Source organism: Mauremys reevesii, linkage group 1 (assembly GCF_016161935.1).
Source record: "Mauremys reevesii isolate NIE-2019 linkage group 1, ASM1616193v1, whole genome shotgun sequence".
NCBI classification, from domain to species: Eukaryota; Metazoa; Chordata; order Testudines; family Geoemydidae; genus Mauremys; species Mauremys reevesii.
Window position 1 is genome coordinate 116,483,663 of NC_052623.1, and position 23,310 is coordinate 116,506,972.

The 23,310-nt window shown below is 44.5% G+C and overlaps 1 long non-coding RNA gene across 3 annotated transcripts in view; it reads left to right on the plus strand.

The window, feature by feature from the left end:
- The window catches only part of LOC120402200, a 67,736-nt gene extending 47,229 nt beyond the window's left edge, over positions 1-20,507 (plus strand). For 2 of the 3 annotated variants that reach the window (XR_005597064.1, XR_005597059.1), the window contains 2 exons: positions 16,604-16,658; positions 20,188-20,507. This is a non-coding gene — a long non-coding RNA (uncharacterized LOC120402200). The remainder of the gene's footprint in view (positions 1-16,603; positions 16,659-20,187) is intronic. The other variant, XR_005597063.1, reaches the window with a different exon arrangement.
- The last annotated feature ends 2,803 nt before the right edge of the window (positions 20,508-23,310 follow it).

A 23,310-nucleotide genomic window follows, 5' to 3' on the forward strand; every position in this document is an offset into this window, starting at 1 on the left:
GTTAGGGGTCTATTACAGGAGTGGGTGGGTGAGGTTCTGTGGTCTGCAGGACATCAGACTAGATGATCATGATGGTCCTTCTGACTTTAAAATCTATGAGTAAACCAGAATCCTCTATGGCAAGGGGCACTAGACATCAGCCTAATTTGGCTGTCATTCACTGCAGCTTTACACCAGAGTCACTGCATTAACTTTAAGGAGTTACTGTATGCCAGGCCAAAGTTTCTTCCAGAGCCACAGGTTATGGAGTAAATGACTGACACAAGAGATCTTTATGCTGCTTTAGATAGCAGGGAAGAATTAAAAAAAAAAAGACAGAGATGATAAATAAAACATGGCTCAACATGATTCAGTTCAGCAAGGAAAGAGGTAGAATAATTAAAATCCTCTACACATGAGAGTTTTGTACACCAGTAGGAACTCTCAATCACATTTTTATATAAGCTGAAATCTATGGTATTGTGGTGAAAAATAAGGCACCTACCAAGTAACTGATTAAAATATAAAATAAATTGTTCTTGTTGAAGGAACAAAGCAAAAAGCAGCCAAGCACACATATTAGGTAGGCTTAGTATCTGTGGGAGATATTCACTAGGAAAACTGCAAATGTTTTTAGATTGGTTACTGTATTTTTTTCTTCCCCCAAAGATTATCAGGGAACAATGACTGTGACAAGGAAGATCATGGCACTGCTCTTTATTGATCACATAGCATGTCTTTGTGCAGTGTTTGTAGAGGTTAAAAGTATGTTAAAATGAATGGTCTTTGTAAAGATTGAACATAGCTACAGTAGCAGCATTAGAAGAAAAGATAGAAGGGTATGTTTCAGTCATATATTCAGCAGGATTCATATAACTCCCAATATGTTAACAAGAGCTATGTTTAATCTGTTATGCACCCTCTGCTTGCAGTGTGACTGCCTTCATTAGAAAGTTTAGGTAGCTATCAGCAGCAAATACTATTTCTTCTAGGTATGCAGGGTCCACACAGCAATGTCTTTTCACCTCTGTTTTTAATGTGACAGGCGACATTAACTGAAGTACTGGCATAAAAAATGCTGTTTTCCAGGACAATGGGATGTTAGTTGTTAACTTATCCAACAGCTGCCAGAATTGCTCTGCAATTTATTTTTTTAAAAATACCAACTGTAGCACTATATTGGCACAGTAACCAAGCTAAGTGGAGTTGTCAGCACATATTTAAAACTACAGATGGGCCCAAATGCCCAAATTTGGATGCACATTCAAGGAAGCCAGAAGTTATGGTGTTTGGACTCGGGCTTTGTCGGGGGATGGGGAGAGGGAAGGAATAGGAGCCCCTTCTGTGTAAAACTTGTTCATTCTCATTTTAAATGTGAAATTTCAAATTTTCTGAACATTACTTGTAACTTGACTATTGGAGACATTCAGTATGTATGTTAAATAGTTGAGTGTCATGGGGCAGAGCAAGCCTCACATGCCCAGAAGTGACTCACCAACTGACCTCCCTTTTGGCTGGGTATGGACATACTGGTTCTTCCTCTTGGTTATCTTCTCCTGTCGGTCACCTCCATCTGGATCTTCTCTAGCCTCGCCATTCAGCCAGGTCATTTAAGAGTTCAGTCCCCTCCTGGGGTATTTAAGTCCAGCTGTAATTACATGGGCCCCAAGCTGGCTTCTCCCAGGTGGCCTTGTCAAAGTCCCTTCACCTGGTTCCCTCCTTGGCTAGCAGCGAGGTCCTTCCAAATCAAACAATACTTAATAGAATCATATTCTTCTTTCACAAAGTAGCTTCTCCCTGGGATCCTCAAAATTAAACACCATCTCTCTTGCCTCTCATCCCTCTTGGGCTCCTCTTCAGCTCCTTGTTCCTCTTGTGGAGGAAAATCTTTCATCCTACGTGTCTCCCTGGAGGATGGCCATTTGTTCCAGGGGTCCGCCACTGGAGTTAGCTCAATTCCTGTGGCTTGGATTGCCAGCCCCAGACAGCTCAATTGCTCTCCTCCATAGCCAGCCCCTGAGCTGCTGGGCTTCCTTCCTTTTAAGTCCTATACCCAGCACAGGCCTGGCAGAGCATAACTTATTAAACAGGATTGGCTAGCCCTAGGCCTCTTACCCTTAAAGGGCAAGTCACCCTGTTGCACTGAGGTAATTTGTAAACATTGCTGGTGGTCACTGTGTATTGGTGCGTATATTTATTAATTTAATTAATGTAGACTACTAACTCTATGATACAAGAGCATCTATCCAATGCTCTGGGCAGTCTTTTAAAATACACTAATAATTAGACACATCAATGACTCCCCCACCTCAAATAAAATTTCAACAATATAGATATAGCAAAATTAAATGAATGCCACCATGACCCATCCCTACCCATCACCACTCATCTCCTTTGGGAGAGAGAGAAAAGATGCCCCCAGAGAGTGCACATCCATTGGTTGGTAAGGATTGGATTAAATGGGGACAGCAACATTGAACTCAGCTAAAGTGATCTATGGTGTCTTAAGCGATTACAAGAGGGGTAAGACCTAAGAACTCTTTCACTGGCTGTGAGATAGCCATTTTCTTGGGGAAAAAAAATGAAATTTTGGCTGTGAGAAGTCCTTTTAAATTACTGACAGAAATGGTGGCTCCAACGAGTCCTTCTGACGACCTTTGTCATTAAGAAGCTCTTTTGCTTTATTTTAATATGTTTTGGCAACAGGAAAGTGTATTTTGTTTGCCTATTTGAACTCCAGACCCAGGAATAGTCACCCTTCAGTTGGTCTCAGATTACCTGTCACACTCAGATTTAACATATACCATCCAATTTTAGTAGACAGAACATTATGTAGGTCTTACCACCTTTCAGTTCCCATCCAATGAGGCTTTAGGACAAGTTCAGTATTATTTTTGTTCCAAGTGTTGTCAGTATCTTTGGTACTGTACAACAGTCTACTTCAGTATAAGTTCTATTTTCATTAGGGTTATTAGCAGGTCATATAGTAACTGCACTGACTATGGACAAATGCATGGATTATTTCTCTTCAGAGATTAACAGCACTTAAAATGGCAGATACCATTTACAACAGCTGGGGACATACAAGAACTACAAATATTAAACAGTGTATATGACAATTAATTAATTAGCCTCTTAGAGTTGGTTGGGCAACTCCCACCTTTTCATGTTCTCTGTATGTATATATATCTCCTCACTATATGTTCCATTCTATGCGTCCGATGAAGTGGGCTGTAGCCCACGAAAGCTTATGCTCAAATAAATTTGTTAGTCTCTGTTCTTTTTGTGGAGACAGACTAACACGGCTGCTACTCTGAAACCAGTGTATATGACAGATTCTGAGCCCTAAGACAACCAACATTTGGCTCCAAAGTTGGTTGTTATATATAGGATTTATATGAACCCCACTTGCCTCTCCAACTGCTACCACAACTCTGTTATCCCTTTTATCTGTAAGATCATTGAATGTGCTGTTTACATTTACTGCCTGGAGTTCCTCTTCTTTAATTACATTCTAGATCCTCTCCAATCTGGCTCCCTCCCTTTGCACTCCACTGAAACCACTCTCACCAAAGTCTCTAATAACCTCTTCCTTGCCAAAATTTAGAATCAGTATTCCATCTTAATCCTCCTTCTCCTTGACCCTGTCAACCACCTTTGACACAGTCGACCATGCTCCTCTTCTTGAAATCTCATCTTCCCTGGGGTTCCGTGACTCTGTACTTTCCTGGGTTTCCTTCTACCTCTCTAATCACTCCTTCAAGATGACCTTCAGAGGATCCTCCTCACCCCCACTCCAATTTTTTGTGGGGATTTGTGATGGAGTTTATAGACACTCCCCCAGAGACTAGGGGAATGAAGGAGAGGTATTGGGCCAAGATGGCCCTGTCCCTCAGCAGTTGAGGAGCATGCTCCAAATGGAAGATCTGCTCAAAAGGAGACTCTGACAATCAAGCAGGTGGGTGGGAAGGAGTGAAAGAGAGACTGTCTGAAGGGGGAAGACAGTTTGCAGCTTCTGGGGGACAAAGTGATCCACAGGAGAGGGTCTGGAACAGTGGAGGACAACCTGCGGCCTGTCAGGGTAATCTGCTGGCGGGCCATGCAACGGTGTTTACATTGACTGTCCACAGGCATGGCTGCCCGCAGCTCCCAGTGGCTGCGGTTCACCATTCCTAGCCAATGGGAGCTGTGGGAAGTGGTGGCCAGCACATCCCTGTGGCCCACGCCACTTCCTGCAGCTCCCATTGGTCAGGAACTGTGAACCGCGGCCACTGGGAGCTGCAAGCAGCCGTGCCTGCAGATGGTCAATGTAAACACTGTCTCGTGGCCCACCAGAGGATTATCCTGACGGGCTGCATGTGGCCTGCAGGCCGCAGGATTCCCACCATTGGTCTAGACTATGGCTAAGACCTAGGTGGGAGGGTAGGGGCCTGCTCCTTTCCCCTCCCCTACTGCTTGATGAGGGAGAATAACTAGATACTTGGAAGAGAGCTGGGGAATGCTCAGTTGACTAACTGAGCAGCTGGGACTGATTAGGAACTCCAGCTGAGGTGAAAGCACGCTGTGACCACTCCCTAACCAACGCTTGGGAGATAGGAAGTGGCCCATGGAAATCTGGTCAGGTGCACCAGGAAGAGGTGACCAAGACACCTCATGCCTCTTCTTCTTGGGCCCTGGGCTGGGACCAAGTGGTGAGGGAAGGCCCAGGTCCCTGTACCTTCCCCTCCCTCCCGCCCCCATCAGTCCAGGAGAACTCCAGGCACTGGGGAATTTGTGGGCAATGGCCTGCACTCTGGGCCTACTGGCCTGAGTGAAACCCACTACAGGGTGGAAGGACTGTCGAGCCACAGCCTGCCCACTAGGCCTGCTGGCCTCTGAGTGAAACCTGCTACAAACAGATGGAGAACATGGCCCAACTTAAGGGATATTGAAAAAAAAAAAAAGAGAGAAGGAAAGAAAAAGGGAGGTAAGGATTTGAAGATGGACATGGACAAACTACTAAAGTGGATTGTGGAGCACCAGGAACAGCAACAGCAGCAGCAGGCCCAACTGCTTCAGCAGCTAGCCGTTCAGTAGCAGCAGCATCTCAGTAGAGAGTTAACTGTACAGCTGGATCAGCCACAACAGCCGGCAGAGCAGATGGCCACACCATTACAGGGAACCTGGCGCCAGCGGGGGTCAGTGTGTGTCTCACACCAAGTATCCTGCTGAAACTAACAAAATTGGAGCTGGAGGACAACCCAGAGGCATACCTGCTAACCTTCAAGAGGGTTGCCACAGAGGCCAACTGGCCTTTGGAAAGCTAGCCCACTCCTCTAGCACCATGCCTCATGGGAACAGCCCAGGCTGTATATCAAGCCTCAGCATGGCAGCTTCACAAGATTACCCTCAGCTTAAGGTGGCCATCTTGGATGCCTTTGATAGTTTGATCGAAATTCACGACCATCATTTCCAATGGGAAAGTTTCCCATCTGGGACACAACCACAGGTGGTGGCCCAGCATCCAAGAGAACATTGGTGGCAGTGGCTCCATCCCAGTGAGAAAACAGGAGCCTAGTTAGCTGAAAGAGTCATCTTGGAACAGTTTATCCAAGTCGTCCTGGCAGAAGGATAGGAGCGGGTGATGCGGCACTTTCCCAAAATCCTCTTGGAGGCCATAACATTATTCAAGAACTATCTACTCAACATTGGGCCCATAGTGGAGACCCCTGGTAGCCCACTCCCAGGGCTGGCTTTAGGCAGTGCGGGGCCCAATTTGAACAGTTTCAACGGGGCCCCGGCAGGGATGACTTAAAAAAAAAAAACATATAAAAAAACATGTGGGGCTTGTACTCACCGGGCGGTGCTCCGAGTCTTCGGCAGCAGTTCAGCGGTGGGTCCTTCACTCGCTCCAGGTCTTCAGCGGCACTGAAGGACCCACCGCCGAAGTGCCACCGAAGACCCGGAGCGCCGCCAGGTGAGTAAAAATTAAAAAGGCGCCTCTAGCCAGGGAAGGGATTCTCACTGGGTGCGGGGCCTGATTCGGGGGAATTGGTGGAATAGGCCTAAAGGCGGCCCTGCCCACTCCAATCCCTTCTGATGCAGCCCACAGAAGAGATAGCAAGAAAGACGGGCATGAGAGGGGTGAAGGGCTGAAGATCGAGGGCGGCATGTAGGGGCACATTCCCACCAATACCCAGGCCTAGGAAGTATGGCTGGCCCTAGGAGAAGTCACCCCATGAAGCCAGCAGTGCATGTAGAAGACCAAGCAGGGACCCCAACTCTGGCAACAGGGGCTTGCTTCATGTGTGTGCAACCAGGCCACTTCCACCGAGACTACTCATACATGGATTATAACTATTGCCAAGTCTGGGTGACTGACTCCAGGGCATGCAAGAAAGAGCCAAAGAAACTACTGGTTCCCATACAAGTCAAAGGTGTGAAGGTGCAAGATTTGATAGATTTGCGTGGCAGTCAAACTCTGGTGTGGCCTAGTCTGGTGGGACCTGGAATAGCCTCCACAGGCACTATATACTTGCAGTGCATCCAAGGGGATGTGTACCCTTACCTCACAAAGTTTGTAGCCCTGGTATCCCACCACTAGGACCAGTTGCTCCTGCCCCTCCTGTTTGCGCTCTGTGAGGTCCCACAAGTGTAAATGGAGTTCTCCCGCTTTGAGTTATTGTGTTGGACAATCGAGTGGAATACTGGACCGCCTAAATGAGACATGGGAGGAGCAAAGTTCCATGCAATTCATACGATACCGTATGTACTAATTTCTCCCTCAGTTATAAAGGTCTTGGCTGAGTTTACAAAGGAGAACATAGTGAAGGTGCAGCAGGGGCAAACACAAGCCTACAATAAGGAGACTTGCATTGGGGATTTCCAACCAGGGGACCAGGTATTACTTCTACTACCCACTACAGAATCTAAATGGTTAGCCAGGTGGCAAAATCCCTTTGAAATAGTCAGATGGATCAGTCTGATAAATTACAAGATTTGCCAGCCCAAGAGGAGGAAGGACACTAAAATGTATCAGGTCAACTTGCTAAAGGCATGGAAAGATAGGGAAGGTCTTTTGATAATACTGTTTCCCTCAAAACCTGAGGCCTCCATGTCCTCCAGCTTCAACCACGTGCCGTTGGAAGAGGGCCTATAGGCAGAACAAGAATGACAGATCCAAAAGCTTTCCCAGTCCTTCTCTATGGTCTTTTCAGTGGTGTCAGGTCAGACTCACCTAGTGTTTCATCACATAGAAATTGAGGAAGAGAATTTTTGACTGTTGCCAAAACACACATGGGAAACAATGCAAAGAGAGATATGGGCCATGTTGGACCTCGAGGTAGCTGAGGAGTTGCACAGTAAATGGCGGAACCCCATCATGCTTGTGCCTAAACAGGATGGGTTGCCAGATTTTGCATCTACCAAAAAGTCAGTGTGGTGTCAGATTTTGATATACAGTTGATGCTGACATTTAATGTATTGTTGGAGAGGTAGGGGAGCCACCATTATATCACCACGCTTGATCTCACTAGGGCATACTGGCAGATTCTCTTAACCCTGGAGTCCTGAGAGAAGATGGGCTTCTTCATGCCATTCAGACTATACCAATTCAGGATTATGTCCTTTGGCCTGTCTGGCTCAGTAGCCACCTTTCAGAGGCTAATGTATCTATGTACATTGAGGATATTGTCATCTATAGCAAGACTTGGAATGATCACATGAAACATGTTGCTGTAATCCAGCAGACTCTCAAAAGCATGGTCTTACAGCCAACCCATCCAAGTGCCACTTAGTTAGTCAAGAGGCGATGTACCTGGGGTACACAATGGGAAGTAGGTGCCTATGCCTGCTGGTGGGAAACTTGCAAGCGTTGGCAGAATGCCCCGTGCCCATCACAAAAAGGCAGGCATGACATTTCCTAGGGTTAGTGGCAGTAGTGCTGGAACTAGGGGTTCTGGGGGTGCTGCCACACCCCCTGGCTTTAAGTAGTAACAACAAATACCAAATACCTGGTTTCCATCATCAGTACACCCACTATAAAAACTGTTCTAGCACCCCTGGTTAATGGGGTATTATAGATGGTTTGTTCTGAACTTCACTACAGTTGACAGATTTGGTGGAAGATACAGTCCCCAAGAAGGTCTGGTGGACTCAAGACTGTGCTAAAACTTTGAGAGCACTGAAGGATTAACTGGCTCAAGACCTCCTTCTTGTTCCACCCTGATTTTTTCAAAGGTTTTTGTCTTACAGATTGATGTCTCTAACATAAGCCTGCGGTCTGGGCTATTGCAGGAGGTGGAAGGTAAAGAACACCCAGTCATTTACTTCAGATGAAATTCGTTTCCCCCAAGAAGGCTTGTGCTTGATAATTGAGAAGATGTCAACCTCCATCATCTACCAGTTAAATTCTCAAAGAAACACCTTTGTGCTTTCATCCCATGCTGCCCTTCACTCTTGGGAGGAGCTTCCCATAAATATCTGCAAAGCCACCTCATTATCCTCCTTCAAACTCTCCTTTTCCATGATGCCTACAAAAAACTTGAAAACGGACACAGGGTGTGCTGAGACCACTGCCTCTCGTGCTGACCAATAACATCTCATTTTTTCCTTGCACATCCCTGTCTGTCCGTAGCCATCTGTTGTCTCGTATGTTATTATTTGATTGTGAGCGCTCTAGAGCAGGGACTGTTTTTGTTCTGTGTTTGTTCTGTGCCTGGCATGGGGGGAGGGTGCTGGGCCATGACAAAGGCTCCTAGATACAATGGTAATACAAATAATTATTAATAATAATTATCTCTCTGCTGATGCACACAGGTTGCAGAAGCTCCTCAGCTGGCTGGGGGAGAATTCCACAGACACAGGCTCTTCACAGGGCTGCAATAAGGCTTCAGAGCATGGGCTGCACTGAGTTAGGGCAAGGTGAGGAAAAGAGGTTGTTGTGGGAGGGGGTGTCTTCATAATGCTGAGCACTATGGCAGCCTTGAGCTGCACAGCAGCCTATAGGCAACCCTCAGAAGGATGCTGTAAATTGGAGCAGCCACTGGCTGATTTATTTTACTCTGGGAGCCACACTGGTTGCTGCGCTAGCACAGAACTGGGAGGATGCAAGGATGGTTTAAAGTCACCTTTGCCCCCTCTCCTCCTGGTGGCTCAGTACAGACTATAGACAGCCAATATAAACTGGGGATAGAAAGGGTCTGCATTTGGTGCTGCTTGTTTTCATTTCACTATGATGAGACTTATGGGAGAGAGTTTCTGCCAGGAGCTGAGAAAAATAATTGTTAGTCCACAAATATATATCAAAATACACATCTACCCCAATATAACACGATCTGATATAACACGAATTCGGATATAACGCAGTAAAGCAGTGCTCCGGGAGGGGGGGGGCTGCGCACTCCGGTGGATCAATTAAGTTCGATATAATGCGGTTTCACCTATAAGGTGGTAAGATTTTTTGACAGCGTTATATCGGGGTAGAGGTGTACTGGCCTTTATTGGTATTGCTATGTGTTTGTTTATTGGTATGATTTTAACAGAGTGACACCCTTTTACACCCGCTGAGGATCTGGCCACAGAGCCTATCTGGAGATTGGTGGAAGCTAGGGAGGAAGGAAAAAGAAATAGATTGTAAATCAGTGTAACAAGGTGGCTGAAGAAGGGAGAGTCAGGAGTACAGTCACTCACTTCAGCAGTATGTGAGAGTGCTCTCCTGGAGGGCTGTCACAGTCAGAGACAAACAGAAAACTGCCTACCACGCTGTGATTTTTATTTAATGGATTTTATTCTGGCAAACAGCAGAGAGAATCTGCCTGTGCAAAGAGAGAGTTGACTCTGACTAAGAAACAAAAGCAGAGTGAAAATAGAAAAACACTAAACCAGTGAGAACAAAATTATAAAAATCCAACCCCCAAGAGATGCCACTAATTCATGGCTGTTGCCTCTTGTGAGAAGCTATTTTCTGTACAGTTTAATCTTTTTTTCTTTGTGGATGTCCCACAATGTGACCGCCCCATCCCCATAAATAAAAGATGTAGTAATGAGTCACACTTTCATTGCCATCATCACACCAACGATAGAACATTAACCCTCTGACTATTCCCAGACAAAAATTACATTAACACAGAGCTAAGGTTGAAAGTACATATGAGTATTTTAGAGTAAAAGACAATACAGGGATGTTGCAATTATTCTAAAACAAGCACTGTAAACCCAGGAAATTCAGAGTTAAGGTTAAATTTAAAAGAAATATAAATATTTTAAAGTATGAAAAGTGCGAGTTAGGGCACCCAAACAACCTTAACTCTGCCCTGCAATGACACAATGCAATAACCATTAATGTCTTTAGACGTAATTTTTTTCCTTCCTGGTGTCATGTAAGCTTCAAAAGAAGAATTTAGTGATTCAGATAGCTAATACATGTAAATCCCACATGTTAGAAAGCCAGGAGCTCTGCATACATCATCCCAAATCATCAGTGAATGCACATCTGGAACTTCAAGTAATGCTATTGATACAGGTTCTGAGCTCCTCCTTTTGAGTATTTGACTTTGCAACATTAACATTCTTTTCAAATTTTTAAAAATATAAATAGAAAGCATGTTGCCTGTCTCCATGAAGAAGATCATGATTAAATACTCTTTGCAGTTTTTCTTTATCGTGGTGGTATTTCTGTATGAATAGCTAATATGGAAGATTCTTAGCCTCTTTCTTGTCTCATCGACTTTATGGGAGTAGTATCAGCTCCTCTGACCTTTAATACTTAGAATCATAGCAATCTAGTAGTATTGTTTTCAAAGTTTTCCACGAACAAAGGACATATTCTGTTTGGATTAATTAGAATGTCAGTAACATTCAAAAGTGTGTTCTATAATGATGAATCAGAATAAGGCTTGGTCTACACTAGAAAATTAGGTCAGCATAATTACGTTGCTCAGGGGTGTGAAAAATCCACACCCAAGCAGTGTAGTTAAATTGACCTAAGTCCCTATGTAGACAGTGCTAGGTAGATGGAAGAATTCTCCTGTCCACCTAGCTATCAACTCTTGGGGGAATATGCTGATGGGTGGGATTCTCCCATTGGCATAGGTAGTGTCTACACTAGGGGTCGGCAACCTCTGGCACGCGTCTCGCCAGGGTAAGCACCCTGGCAGGCTGGGCCAGTTTGTTTATTTGCCTTGTCGGCAGGTTTGGCAGACTGTGGCTCCCACTGGCCGCGGTGTGCCACCCCAGGCCAATGGGGGTGGCGGGAAACCACAGCCAACACATCCTTTGGCCCGCGGCGCTTCCCGCTGCCCCCATTGGCCTGGGACGACGAACCGCGGCCAGTAGGAACTGCGATCGGCCAAACCTGCCAATGCGGCAGATAAACAAACTCGCCTGGCCCTCCAGGGTGCTTACCCTGGTGACCTGCGTGCCAGAGGTTGCCGACCCCAGTCTACACTGAAGTGCTACAGCAGCGCAGCTGTGCTGTGGTAGCATTTTAAGAGTAGGCAAGCCCTAAGACATTTCAGTTAGAAATTGAATGAAACCAGTTAGGCCTTCATTTACAAGTTTGGAGGAATCAGATGTCTCATCAAAACTAATGTGAATGAATAGATTTTTTAAAAATGCTCCTCCTCATGTTCTAATTAGTGTTTTGACATTTGAGTCTTAAATTGCCATTTCTCAGCTGATAGAAAAATACATGGGTGAAAACTTTTACCCCATAGATATATTAAAAATGATTTATGCTGTTTTTGCCTGCTAGTCACATAGTGAAGAGCCTACTACTGCTATTTGTTTTGTTTATGCAGTTTTACCTTTGAGAGGAAAAGAATAAAATACATTAGTCAGGATTCCTTATTTAAGCTCTTGACAGATGATGTGGCATTTTGAAAAAAAACTAGGCAGAAAGAGACAATTATTTCAGTACTGTAACTTCAACAATTTCATGTTTTGATTTTTTCACCTGTAGATATTCTATTATAACACTATTGGGCAAACATTATCAACTCTGGGTGCTTAAACTTAGGCACCTAAAAATTTGGCCTGATTATTAGAGGTACAGAGCATTGACAGATTTCTTTGTCTTTGATGAGAGCTGTGGGTGAGCAGCATCTCTGAAAAATTAAATCAGGCTATTTGGCTAACTTTAGGTGCCCAGGGTGAGAATTTTTGGCCCTAGTTTTCAAGTATGCATTAATTTGATGCTGAAAGAGGTAATATAAGAGCTAATATAACTTCTCTCTTAGAGAAGTATCCGGGTAGCATATAAGCAATGTGGTACCTGCAAACATGCGGGTAGTTTGCTTTTCATTCACTATATCTATATCACCTGTATGGATAATGTTCAGCAGAGTCTGAGCAAATATATCTATAAGTTTAGAATGACTTTTTGCACATATGTTACAGAGCCTATAGCAGACTATATTCTGTGTGTTCATGAAGGCACTGAACCTGATGCTGATCCTACAAATATGCACACACACATTTAAATTTACATATGCTAAGTTACTGGGGATATTCAGGCACATAAATTTAAAAATGCTTATATGCATTTTTAGGACCAAGGCTTATGTTTGAAAAGCAAGCTGCAAAGGTTTTACAAACAAACTGCAAAACTCCCTAAGTAAGGAAATGGATTGCACACTGATGGATAGCTATGGCTGGACCTCCAAGCTATTGCTTTCTGTATATTCTTATCCACAGGAAATTTGCTGTAATACTGCTATAGAGGGAAAATGCTACTTCTTCTCTGCAGGAAGACGTCCTAGGCTATTCACTTCCTTACTCCTTCCCCAGAGTAGGTAGGGAATATGTGAACCTATAGCTCCATCGCAGACTCTCTAAGCCAGGCCTGCACAACATGCGGCCCGTGTGGGCTCACTGTGCGGCCTGCGGGGGGTGAGTAGGCAAGCAGCGGGTGAGGGAGAGGGGCTGAGGAGGCGAGCGGGCGGGCAGTGGCTGGGGGTGAGTAGGCGAGCGGGGGGCGGGCTGAGGAGGTGAGTGGGCAGGCAGTGGCAGGGGGGCCGGTGAGCCGGTGGCTGAGGAGGTGAGCGGGCAGGCAGTGGCGGGGGGTAGGTGAGATGGCGGCAGGGGAGGAGGCAAGCTGGGGGGGGGGAAGCTGAGGAGGTGAGAGGGTGGGCAGTGGTGGGGGGGCAGGTGAGCTGGTGGCGGGGGAGGGAGGCTGAGGAGGCGAGCGAGGAGTCAGTGGCTGACCTGTTCTACTGATCTGGTCTGGCTCCCATCCCCTCTCCAAGGGTTGCAGCTGTCTGGAGGTGCCTGCCTTCCACACCTTCCTCATTCACACCTCATTCATTCAACAGGGCAATTGATTACAAAGTTGGGGGAAGATCTTATTCTACTTCTAGCAAAAAGACAGTTTTCTTTAACCTTAATTATACTACCTTAGGGGCCCGCTATAACATATTACCAAGGTTCAATATTGCTGTTTCGGTGGGGCAGCGCTGAGGAAGAAGGGTTTGTTTCCATGGGGCGGGTGGCACTAGGGAGGGGGGTTGTTTCAGGGGCTGGGTGGCGCTGGGGTGGAGTTTCCATGGGCTGGGTGGCACGGGGGGGGTTTGTGTTTCAGGGGCGCTGGGCGGCACTGGGGGTGGAGTTTCCATGGGCTGGGTGGTGCTGGGGAGGTCGTGTTTCAGGGGGGTTGGGTGGCACTGGGAGGGTGGTTCCGGCAGCGCTGGGAGGGGGTTCGGCAGGGCCGGGGTCAGCCCTCAGCTGTTTTCTTTGAAGTAATATGGCCTTCGCTGCTTTACGAGTTGTGCAGGCCTGCTCTAAGCCAAAACAATAGCCTCGTTTTCAATTATATAAAAACAAATAATCACAACATTTTTATTTACACTAGGCTTTGTAAACCCACCCCTCTGTTTAGTTTTACAACAGTAACATTGTGGCCATCAATTAATTGACATGTTCCTAGGACATTTTGTTCCCTTAGATGTGAGTAAAATTCCTGGGATGAAATCCTGGCCCCACAGAAGTCAATAGGAGTTTTATCATTGACTTTAATGAAGCTACGATTTCACCCTCTAGTTTATGATAACAAAATTTCACCATATGCTATTACTATGAATAACAAGACTCTTGTGGGAACTGATAATTCAGAGGTAGAAAAATAATGCATTCTGTTGTTCTATTTTACTCCCAGAGACCTATATTTTTCTGAATTGACTATTATTCAATCATTGTAAAAATGCAAAGTTGTTTCACCATCCATGACTGTGTTATGCTAATTATTTGGTTGCAGTTCTTCTGAGTTTACTGTGCAAAGCTCAGATATAGATTTAGAAAGTACTGGAATAACCTGTGGTGAATAATTCATTGATCCAGAACCAGAGAAACATGCTTTTTTTGCTAATTACAATTTCTGAATATTCCGTTCTTTTTGGATGACACTTCCAGATTCCTGAAACTTTCCCATCAAATCACTGTCCACAGGAATATGTCCCTAGCTTCAATTTTAAATTACTTTACAATACCACATTTGAAGTATAATAATTAGAATGTGTCAAATTTACTTCTTAGGTCTGTGTAAATTGTCAAATTCACTGTCACTCAGAATTCTGAGGAATATTTTTACTACTTCTGGGCAGGGCCGGCTCTACCATTTTTGCCACCCCAAGCAAAGAAAAAAAAAGCAGCCGCTCAGACTGCCAAGGCACAAAAAAAAAAAAAAAAAAAAAGAAGCTGCCTGGATTGTGCCGCCCGAAGAATGGATGGAAAGCCACCCCATAGCATGTGCCGCCCCAGGCATGTACTTCCTCCGCTGGTGCCTGGAGCTGGCTCTGCTTCTGGGAGAACTTTAGAAAGTCTAGTGGTCCAGTTAGCACAAGCCTTGACAAATTCAAATGCTTATCCCATCTTACCTAACTTCTTTGAACAGTACTTTCCCCCCATCCCTACTTCTAGTGTTACCAGTCCCAAGCATTCAAAGATCATGAGTTTAGACTGAAAAAAAAATGGCAGCAGAGAATGAAGAACTCACTTCTGCTGGCTGATAAATTTGGAAGTTCTTCTGGCCAGGGTGCCTTCAGTTTGCAGAGAGGCTAGCACAATGGGGCCCTGATCCTGATTGGGGCCGCTAAGCTCTGCTGTACTAATACAAACATTCAATAATAATGGTACCTGCTAGCCTGTAGGTCAGCAAATACAAGAGAGGAGCCCATTGGGTTACTCTTAATGCTCCCCAAAGAACTGGCAATGAGAATGGACCACCTGAGAAGGGGGAAGGAGACCTCTCTTTAACTCCTTCTACTCAGGGTCAGGAGACACCAGTCTCTAGGAAAAGGGGATGATCCCTACCAAAAGGGGTGCTGGAACAATTTGTACAGTAGGGGTGCAGAGAGACATTGAACCAATGTAAACCCTGTACATAATGGAATCCACTTCAAGCCAAGGGGTGTGGCAGCACCTCCCGCACCCCTAGTTTAGGCACTTATGCCTACTAACATGCTTTTTAAAAAGAACCCAGACAACTGTTCTTTATCTTCACCTGCTGTGGTTGAACAAGGGAGTTATCTAGTCTTGCAACCTCTTTGACTGGCTGTGAAAGGCAGAAAATAGAGAGCTGTGGCACGCTGGACCGGGAACTTCATTTTCATCAACTCTTCACAACTCTCAGGAACGCAGAAGGGTGTTTTACCCTCATGCAGGAGGCCAGTCTATTTCCTGAGGAAGTCATGAGACCTGTATCCACAGCCTTCAGCAACCTGCCTGGCTCAGCAGCTCCTGGATACAATGCATTGCATAAGGCCTTAAGTGCTGTGGATGAAAACATCAAAGAGGGAAAAATAACTGTAATCAGTAGATTGCTCATTAGGTCTCTTGCTTACTGTGGAACCTAGTGTAACTGTGTTACACTGCCCCTCGTGCTTATAAGCAGTACAAAAACAGAATGGAGAATTTTACCTACACATTTAATTAACTCAATATTCCTTCTCTTCCGGACAGAATGATGCCAACTTGCAAAGTAAATACTGCTTTGTGTTTTATTTTTTGCACTGACAGCATAGCTACATGAAAAATATTATGACTTGCTTCTGACACATGCGACTGAAAGAATTATTCTGAAGTGCTCCTGAGCCTGTCTTTGTCACAGTCTTCTATTTCAGTCCTTGTCATGCACTCTGCCTATCATTCATTATGGTTGATGGGTCTAGGGCAGAAAGGCGTCTCTCTTCTTGTTCCCTAGTGGATTTCATCTTGGCTGGCTCACCTTCAATCACGCTAATAGCTCTCTTGGCACAAATTCAGAAAGGCCCTGATAAGACATTTTACACATTCAGTTCTATTTTTTAATTTCTAGTTTTAAAAATGAACACACTGGAACAGGCCAAAATGAAGGTTTCCAGAAAACAATTTTGTTGTAATGAAAGCATTTAATTAAACTATTTTTTTTAGTCTATAAACCCTTCCAGTGTCCTTGCTAACTTTTCTTCTATGTACTGTCATAGGAATTTGATTGTTCATTGATTAAGCAATGAAAACGTAGCTCCTGAATTTATTATATCTTGGTTTATGGCAAGTTTTACACTGAGCTGAGGATATGTTAGAACAAAGATATGTTGGATCACAATTACAATCTCTAATTCTTAAATTAAGGTCTAACTTCCCCTTAGCTGCTTTGCTTTTTCTCCCATGGCAGGGTTCAGCTGCAGATCTGACATCCTGACGTACCCCACAATTTAGGCAGAAGAAAAGTGAGCACTGTACATATTGTATTCTGTGTTGTAATTGAAATCAATGTACATGAAAATGTAGAAAATATCCCAAAATTTTTAAATAAATTGATTACAAATATTTGCACTGTAAGTGCTACAGCAGCGCAGCTGTGCCATGGTAGAATTTTAAGTGTAGACAAGCCCTAAGACATTTCAGTTAGAAATTGAATTTCTTTTTTTTTTCACAGTGCAAATATTTGAATGTAACCAGTTATTACAAAATATTTGTATTTTTAAATTCCCCCATTACAAGTACTGTAGTGCAATCTCTTTTCTACAAATGTAGAATTAGGTACAAAAAATAAATTGTATTCTATTATTAACAGTGAGATTCATTGCTATTACTTTTTTAAATTGTTTGACAGCCCTAAATAGAAGAAAAGACAAATAAATGCAATGGGTTTTACAATGGGTTTTACAATCAAGCTTTTCAAAAATAGATTTAGACTAAAAAAAAAAAGATTCCAGCATTTAAAAGTAAAAACAAACTAAAACTATGTCCTTTTAAAAATATGCTCATTCCTATAGAATAAGCATTGCACAAAATATCTCCCAGCCATTGATTTTTCTGCATTCGTCACTGGAACATTGTGTAATCCGTCATGTTCTGGACTATAACAAAGTTTCATTCAGTTTACCTGAGTTCCTTGATTCATTTACTTTTAGTGTATAGCTAAGGATGTGAGTCATCTGCCAGTTTAGCAGGTAAAAGATAATAAAATAGGTATGAGACTTTGTTATTCCTGCTTTTAGTGAGTTACAGTAAGGTGAACGTCATTCCCAGATATGTATTTTGCATTCTAGCCTGATGTCTGACACTCATCTGGATACACTCATAAAATCTCTAGGAGAGAGAACAAGCAACTTTAATTCTTAAATTATTCATTTTCTTAATTAAAACCTGTCACTGCCTACAGTTTAGGATACATCATACCTTCGTCCCCCTCCTCAAACTGCATGTCATATGTTGTCAAGTCCCATTCAAATAGAAGTGGGCTGGGAAAGACAGGGAGCAGCGGAATGTGCAGTAAACTGTGACACTGAAAAGGTTAAAAAATTAAACAGTCACCCTGTGAACCTCCGGTATGATGGGTTCTGGGTCCCAAGCAGGAAGAACGCACTCTTCCAACTCACTGCCAAGGTCCCTGCTCCTGCCCAGCTGCTCCTCTCAATGAGTGACTCTCCTCCTGAGCTTGTTCCAGGCCATTGGTCTGCACCTGAGCTCCATTCCTGCAAAGACTGTGCACATCCTTCCCACAGGGCTGTGCTCGCAATCCCCCTGCAAAACTGCTCAAATAACCCCTCGCCCACCTCTGAGGCCACCACACTCAGTGCCTCCATTAGGGTGGGGCTGGGTCCCTCCTGTGCGTGCAGAAGGGCATCCCTACTACCTATGCACCAGCTCCTGCTGCCTTGCCCCGAGGGAGGGGAGGGAATGCACTGTGCATCCAGCCTGGCTCCTTCCGAGCAGTTCCTGAGGCAGCTGGCCATACCCTTGTCTGAAATCTCATGAGCGCTTCTCCTCCCTGGAAGTAAGGGGGGGGGGTGCACCTCGACACAAGCTGGGTGTCCAGATATCAAGAGTGAAAAATCGGGACACCTGTTTTGGAGGGCATAGTTCCGTATATAAGACAAAGCCCCTAATATCAGGAAGGTCCTGAAAATATCAGGACAGCTGGTGCTCCTAACACAAGCCGCAGTGTGCTCTCATATGCAGGGGAGGGGTGGGGGCCAAAGTAGCAGACTTGGCTCTGTCAGGGCCACCTGGGACCCAAGCCTGCCCCACCCCCAGCTGCAGTTGCAGCACCATGTGGCCCCAGTCCTCCTCCCTGTTGAGTAGTGGGAGAGGTGGGGGGCTGTGGCAATAAACCCGGCTCCAGCAGGGCCACTCTCACTTGCTGTTGCAGCACCATGTGGCCCCCAAGCTCCTCCCCACCCCCCATGAGCAGGGAGGAGTCAGCATGGAAACCCTCCCTTAGGGGACTCCTGCTCCGATAACCGGCAGAGCCCCTGTGCTGGGGGGTGGGGCAGAGATACGATCCCTGCAGTGGGTCAGAGTACCCTCCACATCAGGGCAGACCCTCTGCCCCAGGGGAAAGGGCCCCCAAAATCCTTACCAGCCTCTCTCTGCATCCTGAGGACTGTCACTGCTGTAAGAGGCTCCACATGGCCCCTGCGCTGGGCTAAATCCTGGGAGCTGGGGAATGTTGGCCAATGAGCACCTCTCTCTCCCAGCTGGCCAAGGGGTGCCAGTGACTCCCATGGGGAGTAGTGACCTACTGTCCTTGGCAAGGGTCCCCCTTTCACTGCCAGTCCCATCAATTTCCCCCACCCCTTGAGGCATGATGATGTGGTGGCATTTTTACACACAGTGCCAACTGGTGGCATAACAGTACAGTACAGTTAACATTCCATTACAGGGAAATTTGACCCAGGGGATGTCTATACTACCCGCCCGATTGGTGGGTAGTAATCGATCTATCGGGGATCGATTTATCGCATCTCATCTAGACATGATAAGTCAATTCGCAGATCGACGCCCGTACTCCACCTCAGCAGGAGGAGTAAGTAGCGTGGATGGGGGAGCCCCGGCAGTCGACTCACCACCGTTAGGACGGCCAGGTAAGTCGAACTAAGATACTTCGACTTCAGCTATGCTATTCACGTAGCTGAAGTTGCATATCTTAGATTGATTCCCCTCCCCCAGTGTAGACCAGCCCCCAGCCTCCTGCTCCCCAGGTGGGTGCCCTAATCACTGGGCTACAAAATCATTGTCATTCCCGCGCTCTCTGGCCCAATCACTCTTTATACACAGTGGAAGAGTTTCAACAGGAGAGACTGAGAAAGTCACACATCAGACGATCCCATAGCTCAGTGTTGAGAGCACTCTGGTGGGAAAATATAGTTCCAATACTTTTCTTGAAGCCAGAGTCTGAGTTTCCATTTTACATATGCTATCTAAGTGTTTTGAAAAACTTCATATCTTTGAAATAATGAGGTTACAACATGCCACTGAAATTGAGGCCAACCTCCCCCTTGATGTCAATCTAGCCCATGATTTGGTCTGCACTTTAAATCTGAATGTTACTATTTTTTCCACAATAACAAATTGTAGTCATGCAAAAACTGAAGTGAAGGATGGAGGGAAAGCACTGGAACGGGACTTGGCAGAACAGCGCGCCCTTCCTGGCTCTGCCACAGACTTCCTTTGTTAGCTTGGGCAAGTCAATCTCTGTGAGTCTCTTGCCCTGGTGTGAAACAGGGATAATACTACTTCCCTACCTCCCAGGGGTTCCGGGAGGATGAATGTTGTGTGGGTACATGGCTGTTATGGTGAGGGAGCCTGTATAACAAATATACATAGTTTCCAGAGCACAATTTAAAATTAAATCTTGATTGAAGAAGATACATTTAGGAAAACATTAATATCGAAAGATGATTTCGCAGATGGCTGCAATTGTTTCTTTAATGCCAATCACTGTTCATTCTTTATTATCTTTTCTTACAGCTATTTCATTCCAAACGGGGTTTCCATTCTGTATGCTGAGGCTTTTGAGTGTCTGATTGAAGTGTTACCTTTTCGTGCTTCACATTTTTTACTGGATATACAAGATAAGGATTCGTCTGGGATCAGAATAGGGTATTTTTATGCTAGACTTGATGAAATCATTGTCGGCAACTGTCAAAACAAAAATGACTTGAAGACAGATCATCTTGTTATAGGAGACTTGCTTCAGTAATCTGGAACTTACAACCAATTTAGTTATGTCAGGGCACTAAGTCCCATTTACAGTTAAGACATGATGTAATAAATATAAATTAAATTTGTTTTAGTTGATTTAATGATCACACCATTCTAATTAATTTTGGAAACAAATGGTTTAGAGAACACGTTAACTATGATAAGTACATTTTTTTTGCAGATTTATCATTGATGAAAATATTAATTGGAAAATAATGACACAACTAAGGACCAAAGGAGTGAGATAATGGTGCTGGTAATCTAAGGGCTGAAAGGCAGATTCAAAGTCACAGGAGAAAATGAGTATGATGGGCTCGTATTAGTTCTCAGTGGACAAGTGATGACTGACACCATAGGCAGGTTTAGCTCAGGACTTGTCTAACGCACGAGTGTTGTAGGTCACAGGGAGCCCATTGACTTCAATGGGCTTTGGTTCAGACCTATGCAGAGCTAGCTAGGGAGGAAGCTTGTAGATTGCCTGTTCACAGAATGCTTGATTCCAGCCAAATATCCGTAACAAGCACTAAACAATGAGAATCCAGTGGCCCATCCCAATGCTGGTGGATTTGGAGCTGGTGCAGAGTTCCCTACAAAGTTTGTAGGGGATTAAGCAGGTCGTGTGGGTGGTTGCTCTGCCTGTACCTTCCCAAGCATGGCTACTGGTTAGATTTCACCCACATGTAACATGTATATATGGGATTCTCTTGCCTAATTTTTTTGTGGGGGGATGTAGAATGAAATATACCTTTAGGCTCACTAGATTCACAAAGGCCCAAAATACAGATTTAATGATGCAGAAGTATACAGACTCTTTACTCTAATTATCTGGACTGTAGTATACATACTAACATCACCAGGGCTTTCTCATCAACCTTTTCCTCACTGAAACACAGTGCCATTTTTACTGTGGTTCCCAAATGCACAAGTTCTCCAAAACATCTCCATAAATGCAAGGTTGCTGTTCTGAGTATCTGAATAGGACACGTCTGAATTTCTTGCTTATGTTTATATGAGTAAAGCTCCCTCTCCTTTGAGTCCAGCCAGTACAGAAAACAGTCTGGTCTTTGATTAATGCAGCAAAACTTGTGTTCCGTCTGTATGAATAATGAAAAGTGTTGTCTGAGTCTGTATTCACCCAGACCTATCAGTCATAATCAGGAAAATTTCTATATCCTGTCATAGGCACTCATCAGGAAGAATTTCATCCAGAGTTGCTCAGGCAGAGGTCACATGCTGCTGATGTCTCTACACCATGACTTTCAATATGTTCCCATTCCCCAAATGCATTAATGGTAGACTGACCATTATGACTTACATAACCTTATATTATCTTTACAGTCACAGCAAAGCATTAAAAGAGTGGCCATAAACTGTGCTGCTGCAAGACAAAAAGTGTACTTTCAAGCAAGGACATAGCTGTTCGCTACTCTGACTCTAAAGACAGGCCAGGGCTTGAAATATGCTATTCTGGGCCTTTTCCATTAAGTCGTCCTCCACTTAGTACCATAATGTAATTAACATTGTGGGTCTCATGGCTCTTTTTAAAGGAATTAGACACCATGACTCACTTGGGCATTATCTGAACAAACTCTGCCACTGCAGAATGACTCAATCACTAAGATTGCTGTCTGGCAACATTCCGAGATATCAAGAACTAAGAGCTAGCTCTTAATCTGATTTAGGGTCGCCTTTAATATATTTCAAACACTGCAGAATCCTATTCTGAAAAAAAGTTATGAGTTATTTTAGGTACACACTGAACCCTGAGCTGTCTTTCAGCATTACCGATCCTTTTAAAGCAATTGCATTTAATTTTGAAACCTACCGCAAAAGGCCAGAGGAAGAAAGAGAGCATTCAAAGCAGGGCAAAGTGCACGCAACCAATGGGACACGGAGTTTGAGAGAGGATTGTGAATTATGTGCAACCCCGATTGATTTCTCCCTTCTTCCTCTCTCTGCCTTCTCCCAGGGGATGGTAATGTTCAGTCTAGACCACTGATACTCAGACCTCAGTGGTTCAGGAGCCAAATTAGTGATCAACATTACCCAAAATAGCCACAGTAGTGTGAATTCATTGTTTCATTTAGTATAGTACTCTGTATTCATATTTAAACAGTGTGAGGGGAAATATTTAGTATATTATTCTCACAGCAAAATGACTGACCAAATATTATTATTTTATCAGCTACAATTGGTTACTAACATAGTAAAAACATCCTGATTGGTTAATAATTAAATCACACCGTGTTTAATATCATGTGCTGCAAAGAGCTGCAGGAGGCACATTAAATAACCATTTGCAGCTCACGAGCCTCAGTCTGAGCATCACTGCTGGAGGGACCCTTGCTGGAGGGCAAGTGATGAAGATGTCTTGCAAGGTGCAGAAAATTGGGAAGGCAGGGAGTGCTTACACATGATTTTCACGGTTTTGATAAATTGTCAGGCAACATGGTGGGCACTGGAGTTTGGAATGGTAAGTTTCATAGTGGCATGCCTGTTTCATAGATTCAAAAGCCAGAAGTGACTATCTAGTCTGGCTTACTGTGTAACACAGGCCACACAGCTTCCTCAAAATAATACCTAGACCATATCTTTTAGCAAAACATCCAATCTTCATTTAAAAATTGTCCATCGTGGAGAACTGCAGGAACACTAAAGGATTTTCCATAGGGCTGACTCCCACTGAAAGGAAAAAGTCTCTGTTCCTATAGGTTGTGTACCAAAACAATAACTTATATTCACCATTTGGCCTATGGAGCTGTCAGTTTAGAAACACTCATCCTTCATCTTGACCCCTTTGGTGCTAGCCCATCCCAGTGACAGCTAAAGCCTACAAGACTGGTAGAGATGAGGCAAGAAGGGGGAAGGCAAAGACTCCTCTCAAAACAC